The sequence below is a fragment of the Musca domestica genome, unplaced genomic scaffold, assembly GCF_030504385.1.
Source record: "Musca domestica strain aabys unplaced genomic scaffold, Musca_domestica.polishedcontigs.V.1.1 42, whole genome shotgun sequence".
Taxonomy (NCBI): Eukaryota; Metazoa; Arthropoda; class Insecta; order Diptera; family Muscidae; genus Musca; species Musca domestica.
Genome location: NW_026712329.1, coordinates 4,853,783 through 4,866,020, shown reverse-complemented (window position 1 = coordinate 4,866,020; position 12,238 = coordinate 4,853,783). Strand labels below are relative to the sequence as shown.

The following is a 12,238-nucleotide window of genomic DNA, read 5'->3' as shown; positions in this document are numbered from 1 at the left end:
GCTATGTACAGGGTTGCCCATATTCGACGAACCCATGTTTTCTTATGCGACTTGTGTGCGGTGGAGCGCCGTCTTGTTGAAACCAGAACTGCCTCATACGCTTTCGACGAATAATTGGCATCACAAAATTGGTCATCATGTCGCGATAACGCTCCTGATTGATGGTAACAGCATGGCCATTTTCATTTTGGAAGAAAAACGGCCCAATGACCGTTTTCGCACTAACGCCGCGCCAAACTGTGACTTTTTCGTCATAAAGAGGCACTTCTTGAATCTCCTGAGGATTTTCAGTGGCGTAAAAACGGCAATTTTGCTTATTTAAGGTCCCTTAGAAGGCGCACTTCTCACATTTTTTAATGTTTTAAAAGAACCGCTGGACTGGTTTTCAAAATTCGAATCAATTTGGAATGTTCTCTTGCCAAAAAAGTATAAGATCTAAGAAAATCGCGTAAAAATATGACAACATGCAATTTTTTCAATTAGACTTACAATTTTGAATAGTAAATTTTCTAAAGTTTTTCTACACCACGCAACACTTTTTGTTGAGGGTATTATATACAGATTACATTTATCGTCCGATCCTAACGAAATTTAGCATGGGGTTGGGGTTAGGGTCAGAATTTAAGCATACGGTCAGGTATATGTACATTTAGGGGTTCAAATGAACCAAAAAAATGAACATTTTCCTGATGTTGCAGTCACTCTACAGGTCACAATTGAAAACCAATCGACACGGAATTTTTTATGAGGAGAGATAGGTACAGGCAAGGAGTCTAGCATTTTGGATTATATTTAGCTGCAAAATGGACCACAACTTTCGTGTGAAATATTTTTGAATGCCTATCAACACCACGGGGAGCGTAAATATTGGACAAATTGCCCTGCTCAAAAACTAAGGGTAACATCTGTGAATGACCCTATCTGTGAAGGGCTCTATGACATTATTAGAAAAAACGAAATCTTCCAAAATAGATTTGGACATAAGGGGGCTTCCAACATATTGTAGTGTTGTAGGGTATCACTGATCAGCCCCGTACGACTATAGCCTTTGCTTACTTTTTTGAAGCTAAAGTTGTGAAATTTTGAATTAAAATGGCAGCAGGTTGGTATAGGCTCAATCAGATCTTAAAAGGACAATAGAATACGTGCCGGTTAAGCCAACGCATAATGTTAGAACTCATTGCGAGTACCTAACGGGGGATAAATAGGAGCCAAATTCACAAAAACTGTGTTAAAACGTACTCAATATGTTGCGATGGTTCTAAGCGAATGAATTAATCTACAATTTTGTTGATTAGAGAAATAACTGTCTACTGACTGATCTAGAATTAATACCCGATAAAACGGATGAAATTAGAATATTGAAATATGAATATTGACTCACTAGGGTGAGTCTTGCTGCGTAGGCAGAGTTTTGGAAATTCTTAAAAAGTAAAAATGTACTACAATTTTATACTTCGTATTGGTCAAACGAATGATCTAGAATTCTTTTAGAATGAGAGTCACTAATGGATCGCAGGATAGATGCACCAAAGAGTATTTGAAAATTCGAACTTTAACCTTACGAAAAGTTCTAAAATGGCATTAAACTTCTTAATGATACCATTCAGCAAAAACTTGACCTTTTGTATGAAAATCAAGGTTGGAAAGCAAGTAGGGCTGAAATCCTGAAATTGTATATAGATGTCAATATTGGTGGTTAATATATAGAGACCGGGACCCCAAGGTGTACAGGGTGAGATGAAAAAACTGCGACCAATTTCAGACTGATGTCATTTCTATGCCACTCGTCAGCGACTGCGGTTACTCCAGTGACAACTCATTATATTGTTTACAATCCTTCAAACGAATTTTGGTGAAAATTTTCCAGAAAAAAAGTTATTCGTGATGGAATTCCATCGTGATAGTGTGATTTCTTTATATTTGCCTGGAAAACCACAAGTGGCTATCGTTAGAGCACCTCAGCATTTAAATTTGAATAAATCTTTTGTGTCTTGTACCATCGCTCGTTACCGTGATACTGGTAGCGTAGCCAGACGTCAAGGAAGTGGACGGAAGAAAACAGCAACATCAGCAGAAATGGTTCAAAAAGTAAAGAAGCGACTTGATCGAAACCCGCGTCGCAGTGGCCGAAAAATGGCGCGTGAGCTGATCATATTGCAATATTCCATTCGGCAAATATTTAAAAATGAGCTCGGGGTAGAGCCATTGAAATTCCTAAAAGTTCAAGAACTTACACCGCAACAGAAAGAAAATAGACTCAAACGAGCTAAAGAGTTTCTTCGCTTAGCCGAAAGTGGTGAACTGCCCAATTTGGGTTTCCCCGATGAGAAAACATTCGTTGTCCAGCAATTTGTAAACAAACAAAATGATCGTGTTTACTTGTCAAAGATATCAGCTGAAAATGTGCACCTTCGGTTGGCCACCAGGACTAAGCGCCGACCATGGTGATGGTGTGGACCGCCATAACAGCCGATGGTCGCTCAACGCTCTTATTAATCGACCGTGGCATCAGAATAAATGCCGAATATTATCGCGAAAATATTCTGAAGAGTGTATTAAAGCCTTAGGCACGCAAACATTCGGCCAGCGTGTCACGGTTTCATTTGCCGTTTGAAGGCCATAATTCGCGCCAAAGGTGACCAATTCGAACAAATCTGAATTTATTCTAAAATTTGATGCTATTTCCGACATTTTTTTGCTTTTATTCAATAAAATTAGGAAAAAAAAAAAAAAAAAAAAAAAAAAAAAAAAAAAAAATATATATATATATATATATATATATATATATATATATATATATATATATATATATATATTTTTTTTTTTTTTTTTTTTTTTAATTTTATTGAATAAAAGCAAAAAATGATGTCGGAAATACCATCAAATATATATATATATATATATATATATATATATATATATATATATATATATATATATATATATATATATATATATATATATATATAAAATTATGGCGTTTTACTTTGTTGCAGTTTTTTTTATCTCACCCTGCACTTTTGAAATCTTGGAATTTAATATGGATGTGTCTGGGGTTGAGAGAAGGGGTTGGTCTTGCATTTGTAATATGCTTATGGAGACCATGAAATAGATTTGGATGTGGATCCATTGTGCAATGGTGTTTTCTAATATCCTGCTCCATTAACTTCAAAATGTAAGATTTTAAAGACGAATCTAAAATTTAATGGTGAACTTTTCCTTGACGAAGTAGCGTCCACTTGTCAGTTTTACATAATAATGCGAAAGGATTATCTTATCTTCTACCTCTGTTGTACAACGGACGGAGGAACACACATAACTTAATCGACAAACTTTTAGGAATTGATCATCCTGTAACTTTTCAAAATGTTCGATTACTTACATTTGGAAAACTTGTGCCATATGTACACGGAAGGAAAATATTGCCTCTCTAACATATGTCTCCAAACATATTTTGCAACAAACATATACTTGTTTGATACAGTCTCAAACATATAATATGTTTGGGTACTACAAGTAAATATATGCTTAGATGCAAGTATATGTATATGCTGATATGCAGGTAAAGTTATGCGTGGAAACAAGTATATATATATATATATATATATATATATATATATATATATATATATATATATATATATATATATATATATATATATATATATATATATATATATATATATATATATATATATATATGTTTCGATGTATATATGTTTCGATGTTATTTTAAAAATAACTTCTATGACAAACAACTTTTTTACCCAAGTGTCGAGATCGTAAGCTCAATAGAAGAGGAACCAAAGAATTAAATAAAACTAAAATTCTTTTAGAAAATCTTCTAAATCTTACAACCGCACTTATAAACATTTTCATCATTCTCCACGCAACAGCATCAACAAATAACAAAACACAAGTGTTTAGCCGCGAGTAGGCCCAAATATATACATACTTGAATCCAAACATATTTCGAACGTGTATTTTTCTGTGTGTAAATTCTAAAATTTAATGGTTTTTCCAACCACATTTTAGTACAAATTTATGAAAATCTTACATCTTTTTTGGTTCATTTTCAAGAAGTAATGTACTTTTTAGTACTTTTCGTACCCTTAAAGTGGAAATCTTTAAAAATCCATATTGTTGTAAACATTCAAATCTCTAATTCTTACCAATTGCTTTAAGTTTTTTTCGTGTTATTAAAGTAGAATTTAAAAAAAATCCTGCCTTATCGTAACCCTAGTTCAAAATTTTAAAGTTGAAACACTAATCTACCTTTATTGGTAAATAAAAATGTTACAGTAGTATCCAAAATTTATGACTTTTTTAATCGGACTACATCCCAAATTTAAGAAGAATCTAATTTTTAATTTCTTTCCAAATACACCACTTCGTTTCTGTTTTAAATCAATAGTGTCAAATTTCTACGTGGCATCACAATCAAGTACATTTTATCATTTAGTACTAGTAAGTACTACAAGTACAAGTTCTCATATACACTTTAGTTAATCACCCTTCATACCATCGCTAAATTTTTACGTATTCTAAACCAAATCCTTTACATTTACTAATTTTTGATACTTTTTAGTAAACTTCCAGTCTATGAAGGTTTTGTATATTATTCAAGTTTTTCCTTATTCGGAAAGAATCATAGGAAAATGTTTATCTTTTACACGAAAAAGCCATCCAAATCATTCATTTTGAAGTTTACAGAGTAGGATATTAGCCAAAGAATTGCACAGTGCGCGCACCTCCAATTTTTCTGTCCAATACTATTTCAACGTCTCCATATATAAACCCTAGCAACCAACAGTGACCTCAATATGAAATGTCAGAATTTTAGTTCTACTCCTTCACCCAATACCAAGTTTAGTAAAATTTACTATGCATATCCAAAACAATCTACATCTCTATATCCTAGACAGCAACAGTGATCCAAAATTAGTACCATTTAGTACCATTTTTTGAACAACTATAGTATCAATATCCCAATCACAGATACCAACAGAGACCTTAATATCAAATTTCGTGATTTCAGCTCTATTCCTTCACCCAATACAAAAATTTAATATCATTTAGTACTTTTAGAATAATCTATATCTATAAAAGAGAAAAATTGCTTGTAATTTATGGACTCGCAAACCGCTGCACAGATTTTCCTGAAAATTTCCAAGTATGCTACAACATTGCCTTAAAGTAACATAGATACAGTCTGGGAAGAGTGACGATATTTGATCAGAAAATATATTTGTCAAATTATATTGACATCGGTTCAGATTTGGATATTTGATGCATTAAACAAGCAGTGTTCGCCACTTTTCAATGAAACTTGAAATGTGTGATGAAATTTGTGCTTGCTAAATTATATTGACATCGGCACAGATTTGGATATAGCTTCCATATATTCCCCAGAGACCAGAGACACCAACATTGGCATCTTTATCAAATTTCAGCACTTCAGTACTATTTTCTAATTTTCGAAAAACTATAACAGACATTTCTAAAACCAGTTGTATATCTCAATTCCAAATACCAACAGAGACATCAATACCAAATTTCAGGATTTCGACCATATCCCTTCTCCCAATATCAAATTTAGTGCCATTTAGTACTTTTCGTACAATTATGGGATGCATTTCCAAACCACCGCTAAATCTCAAACCCAGATACCATCATAATCTAATTATCAAATTTTGATACATGAACTGCGAACTTAAAACGAAATTTCAGATTCAAGTATTATCTGTTTAAATACCAAATTGTATCAAATATAGTACTCTTCATGCACTTGTAGTGCACATTTCCAAAACCACCCATTTATCATAAACTTATCAACAACAAAGACCCCAATACGAAATGTCAGAATTCCAGCTTCTGCCGTTCACTCTAAACCAAACGGATCCAAATTTAGTACCATTTCCAACATTGAATTTCTCACTAAATAGTATCATTTTAGAAATTTAGTAACATTTTAGAACTTTTCGTAACCATTAAAGTTCGAATTTCCAAAATCCCTTTGGTAAATATATCCTGCACTCCATCAGTAAATCTCATTCCGAATTTCAGAATTCTAGTTCATTCCGTTTGTCCAATACAAATAATTTAATTTTTACTACATTTTAGTACTTTTCGTACCTTTTTATTACGAACCTTCAACCCAAGGTTGACAGACTGACCGTTTAGTTTGGGCGTTGAGGTTAATCACTCAACTCGCTTATTAATATACTAGTGCATATTACCGGTATTGCTCAAGAGTAATTTGGGTGTAGATGTGAATATGATTTACAGGATTCGAGCACATGGCCTTCTATGTGCCAGATGTGAGGTTTTTAATGTATAAATATTATGAAATATGAATTAAAGAGATCTTATTAAACAATTGAAATGCCATATCACGTTACCCGCCACTATTTCAACAACTTCAATTGGTGCTATTGCAAACTTGGTGAAGTAGATAATTATGTTTTTAAAAGAAATAACAACAGCAACAAAAACATATTGAGTAAAAACAAGTAAAACAATTTTTATGTTTTTGCCACTTTGTTTAATTTGAAGAGGCGGCTGATGGGAATAAACGAATCGAGCAGCAAGGTATCCAGCCAACCAGCCAGCTAAACTAACCAATCCGGCAGTCTGCCAACAAGCCCGGCAGTCAGTCAGTAGTAATTGTGGCCACTTATTCAAATATTTGTAGGCATTTCTATGAGGAATCTTCGAATCGCGTGTAAATATGCCATTAATAATGAATTGGAGAATAAAAGAAAAAAATCATATTCCAGAATTGAAGACAGAAGCCTCAGCGGCTGAGAACAAAATTCACGGGCAAACACTTCAGTATTGAGGTAAATGAATTTGTAGCTCATATCGTTCATGTTCATGCAAAATAATTATTACGCTGTGGCCTTTCTTCGCTCGTCTTTATGCCTGCCTTTAAGTTGTTTGTTATAAAAATTATTAGTTAGCACTGTTACTGGCCCATTCCAGTTGTTGCTCAATAGCTGGAGAACTGAATTGAATATTAATGATGGCATAATTGAAAATCAATTACCATAATTTGGGGATTGAAATTGTTAGCTAATAATCATTAAGATTTATTGAGATGATACTGTAAATAAGGAAATATTTATTGATTAAGAATGATAAAAGGGAGTAAGAGGTAGAATATGAACAGAATGGTAATACCATGGTACAATGAAGAGAAGGTAGGTCAACTTTAAAAAAATTGCAAGTATAGAGGTCTACCTGTTTGGCTTGTAATGTCAGAATTAGTATCAAAACAATAAAAAATCAAACAACTTGTTGCATTTATTTTGAATAAATAATTGAAAACCGCGAAAACTGAATGAAAGGTCAACACTTCTTTTCAAAACCAGGTTCAATATATCTCTAAAGGATTATTTCGCTACAAAAACTCTAGATTTTGTCGATGCATACGTTGAAATAAACATTTTGAAAACACCCGAATTTTAATATTTTCTGAACAATTTTTGTGTTATTGAAAAGGAAACACATACATAAACAAATAAAGATGACATATTAAGCCAAGAAAATAAACAAAAATTAAAATCATATGGTATCATAGCCCTACCTTGATATCATTGTACCATGGGTAATATTGTTTATAGGGTTATGAGGGTTGCCATAAATCCTTTCTGGAGATTCGATCAAGCGACCTCCTATGTTGATAATATATTTTTACTTATTTTCTTATCTGAGCCATGATGGGCGAAGTTGTATTTAACACCAATCTCGTAAAAGGCGAATGGGGTCTTCAAGTACGTCGAAATTTTGAACATGATGAAACTATTGTCCAAATACCACCCAAAAGAAAGATGGATTAAATGTTGGCCTTTGTTTGATTTCTGCCTTTGATATCAAACCTTCAGATCAGTGACGTACTCAGAAATGCGATCCGACCCAACTATGTAAAATGTACGAAAAATGTCAGAAAAGTAACTATTTTGTGGGATCTCGTGTTCAGTCTCCGGACCAAACGTCTCAGTTTAAACGACCAAAATTGTGTTTCATAATGTTTCATCCAGACCCTCGAAAAACTCGCTCGAATTCGAGCGGGAGTACTCCTGGGGGCAGAAAAAATCGAGCAAACTCAATTTTTAGATGTCGCACGAATAGGAGTTAGCATATCCTCCTCGTTTTTGAATGGGAGCAAAATTCATTTTAAAATAGAGCAGATTCTTTTTTTTGGCGAGCACTGTTTTAGTTTTTGTTATACCGTTGTTGTATTTTTTCTGTAAACGATCACACCCCTCCTCTTCAACCCGTTTCCTATTATTTGCACACAAACACAAATCAATGACTCGGGAGAGCTCTCACACAAAACAAAAGGAGGAAAAAACTTCCGAATGAAAAAGGTCAAAACTGTACTCTGATTTCGTCATATATGTGTGGATAGAATGTATGATGCAGATCCGATGTAGGGTCTAAAAACTCCAAATATTCATTTAAACTTTGAAAAATTCTGAATATGGGTTTTATTGTCCACTCTTTCTGGTACCGCAGGGAGTAAAATTTCAAATTATACCAAAGTGGCCTCTCTTGGTGATATAACGTTGAGGGTACGAAAACGTACAAAATAATATATATGATTTTAAAATTTAGCACATGGGTCGCTTTTGGTGTAAAATAGTGATATAAATCAGGATTTTTGGAACTTCGTATTTTAAAGGTACGAAAATTTGTACAAAAAGTACAATATCGTTGAAAATGATACAAAAAGTACTGAAAGTTACAAATGGTGCAACGTTGCTAAAGCTAGAATTTTAAAATTTTGCACGAGGGCCAGTTTTGGAAAGTCGTAATTAAAATGTACAAAAATTACTATAAGGTACTAACAATTGAATACATTGTATTGGACAAACGAAATGAGCTAGAATTCTGGAGTGTAGAATGAGAGTCACTGCTGGAGTTCAGGACAGATGTCCCAAAGTGTTTTTGGAAATTTAATCTTTAAGGTTACAAAAATGTCTTAAATGATACTAAATTTCTGAAATGGTACCATTTGGTATTATGTGAACGGAAAGTAAATGTGTGAACTGTAGTGAATGGTACTAAATTTGGAACATTTTGGTTTAGGGTGAACGGATGAAGATGCAATTTTGAAAATTTGTTGGTGGTAGGATTACGATAAAGATGTGGTTTTGGAAATGCATACAACAAGTGCACGAAAAGTACTAAATAGTACTATATTTTGCACACTTTCGCATTGGGTCAACAGATAGTGAGTTAAATCTGGAATTTGGTATTTGGATCGTTGTTCATGTGTTACCTGGACATATGGAGGTGGTTTCGGAAATGTATACTATAATTGTATAATAATTGTGGTTTTGCAAATGCGTATTATAATTGCACGGAAAGTAATAAATAGTACTAAATTTGGTATTGGGTAAATGAATAGAGCTGGAATCCGGAAATTTGATATAGATGTCAATGTTGGTGTCTGTGTTTAAGGTACGGAGTTAATATTGGAATGTTAGTCCATTTTCGTGCTTTTCGAACAATTATAGTACACATTAACTTTAGTATTGGGTGAAAGGATAGAAATGGAATTCCGAAAGTTCATATTGGGGTCTCTGTTGGTATCTGAGTTTGAGATATTAAGGTGGTTTCGGAAATGATGTGGATTCGGATTAAGATGTGGAACCGTTTTAAATGTGGAAATGGGTCCATTTTGCAATGGTTTTATTAATTTAAGTTTATCGAAGAGTTAACTTCCATATGACAGATAAACTTTTTAAACACTTTTAGATATAAAAGGTAAATATGTTCCTATTATTCTTTCCGAAAAGGAAAAAACTTAAATAAGATATATAAAAAATTGAAAGTCTGAAGATTTAGTACGATGTTTGAAGATCATGATTAAAAAACTTTGTCAAACTGAACAAATTGTGCATTTTTTGAGTACTGGAAAGGCCAAACACGAACAGTTGGAATGCAGCTAAAATTTTAAGGTGGACTTTTCGCTGACGATGTATTGGGCACTTACTAGTAGTTTATAATTGGATAATTTTTAAAAAGGATCTCTCTGGTGTAGGTTGTTGAGAAAAGGTAGCATTTTTGGAAATTTCTACCTCAAGGCTACAAAAATACTAAAAGCTAAAAATATAACTTGTTGCTGTGCTATACTAAGATTTCAATCCATAATCTTGAATGTTGTCATGTAGATTCCTATTGGTGTTTTCGGAGGTAAAATACTTTATTTTAGTATTGTGGTGAGATATATTCCACTGTTAACAAAATAGATTTTTATATTAACTTTGTCATTCCGTTTGTAACTCCTCGAAATACTCATCTCAGACCCAACAAAGTATATATATTCTTGATTTTGAATTGATTTGATGTCTGGCTGTCTGTCTGTCCGTCTGTCTGTTGTGATCACGCTATCTTTCGAACGAATTGAGATAGAAGGTTAAAATTTTGCCCACATGTTTATTTTTCCAGTAGGCAGGATAAGTTCATAAATGAGCCATGTAGGCCCACATTTTTATATAGCCCCATATAACGATACCTCCGGTTATTCGGTATTTTAATGATTTTGGCGACATTATTTACCGGAAGTGTTTCAAATTTGGCATTTGAAGTTCAAAATGGATACTACCGCCTAAGACAGATAATTGTCTGTGCGGGTCCACGTCTTCGTATAGACCCCATATAACGGAACGGCTTAACTCTAGTTTAGTAAAAATTCTTCAATTTTTTTTCGAAATTTTTTCCAGTGGTAGGTATTTTTACCCTGATCCCGGGAAACTATTTTTTTCCCGGGTCCCCAGATTTTTTACCCCAAAGTCCGGGTTCAAGACCCCGACTAGACCCGGATCCAATTACTCGATATAGACCATATAGGTATCGTTGGAAAGCTTATGAAAATACCTATCCAACAAGTGGAGATTTTGAGATTTTCTCCTCTGACTATGTCCAACACCGGCTAACGCGAACCAAAGTTTTCTAAATGTGGTGCTTTTGTAATCCAACGACGGCTACGCGAAATAAAACTTTTTTTTATTGAAAACATAATTTTAATGAACTGGTTAGAATCGGGTAATGCGGATGGAAGGACCAATATCTACCAATTTTGTTGACCCCCATAATGGGCCTTTTTTGACTTTTAGGGTGTTTTATAAAAAATCCGGGTCCAAAAAATCGATAATTTGACCATAACTTCCGTCTATATGGGGTAATTGGATCCGGGTCCAGGCCGGGTCTTGAACCCGGATTTTCGGGTCAAAAATCTGGGGTCCCGGGTACGTCCCCCAAGAAAAAAAATAGTTTCCGGGATTCAGGGTAAAAATACCTATCTCTGGGAAAAATTTCGAAAAAATCTAAGAGTTTTTACTAAACTAGAGTTGTTCCACGGTACCTCCCGATAGTCGGTATTTTGACGATTTCAGCAACATTATTTACCGGAATCATTTCAAATATCGTATTGGAATATATTAATGGTCCACGTCCTCGTATAGCCCCCATATAGCGGTACCTTCCGATACTCAGTATTTTCGTGATTTTAGTGCCGTTATTTAACGGAACTGTAACAAATTTCATATTTAAAGTTCGCAATGGTTACTACAGTCTATGACTAAAATTTCGTAATGACGTTTTCGTATAGCCCAATAACGGTACCTCCCGATATTCGATAATTTAATGATTTTAGCGACATTATTCACTGGAACTGTTTCAAATTTCGTATTTGAAGTTCGTAACAGGTACTACAGCATATACATTCGTAAGCAGGTTCACGTCTTCGTATAGTCCCCATATAACGGTTTTCAATTAAGTCCCCATATAAAAGTTTTCAATTAAGTGATCGTTTTCGGACAATTTTTTGATAATTTTCAAGTTCTTTCCAAATGGTGGAGGGTATTCGGCCCGGCCGTACTTAGCAGCTTTTTTACTTGTTTATCTTGTTTTTACCCTCAGAGTAACTATTTGGCCATATTTGGGCTAATATCTACAGAATATCCGACTTAAATAATGTTCTGCAATTTGGTCATTCCCATGAAATGTATACCCATTCGTCTTCGTCTCAACTGCAAATGACACAGATCTCAATTGCTGTTCTTTACAGAAAAACCGGCAACTCGCTCGTCCATCTTACCTATGTGATATCATTCTTGTTTGACACAATTCTAGCCAAATTGGACAAGGTAACTAGTTAAGGTTGTTAGTTAGAGAAATAAAAACGTGCAGCTTAGAGGACAGAGACTCCACACACATTTCAATT

General features: G+C 34.0%; 1 protein-coding gene across 6 annotated transcripts in view; it reads right to left on the bottom strand.

The window, feature by feature from the left end:
• Positions 1-12,238, bottom strand: part of LOC101899374 (uncharacterized) — a 75,419-nt gene that overhangs the window by 53,043 nt on the left and 10,138 nt on the right. The window lies entirely within an intron of this gene.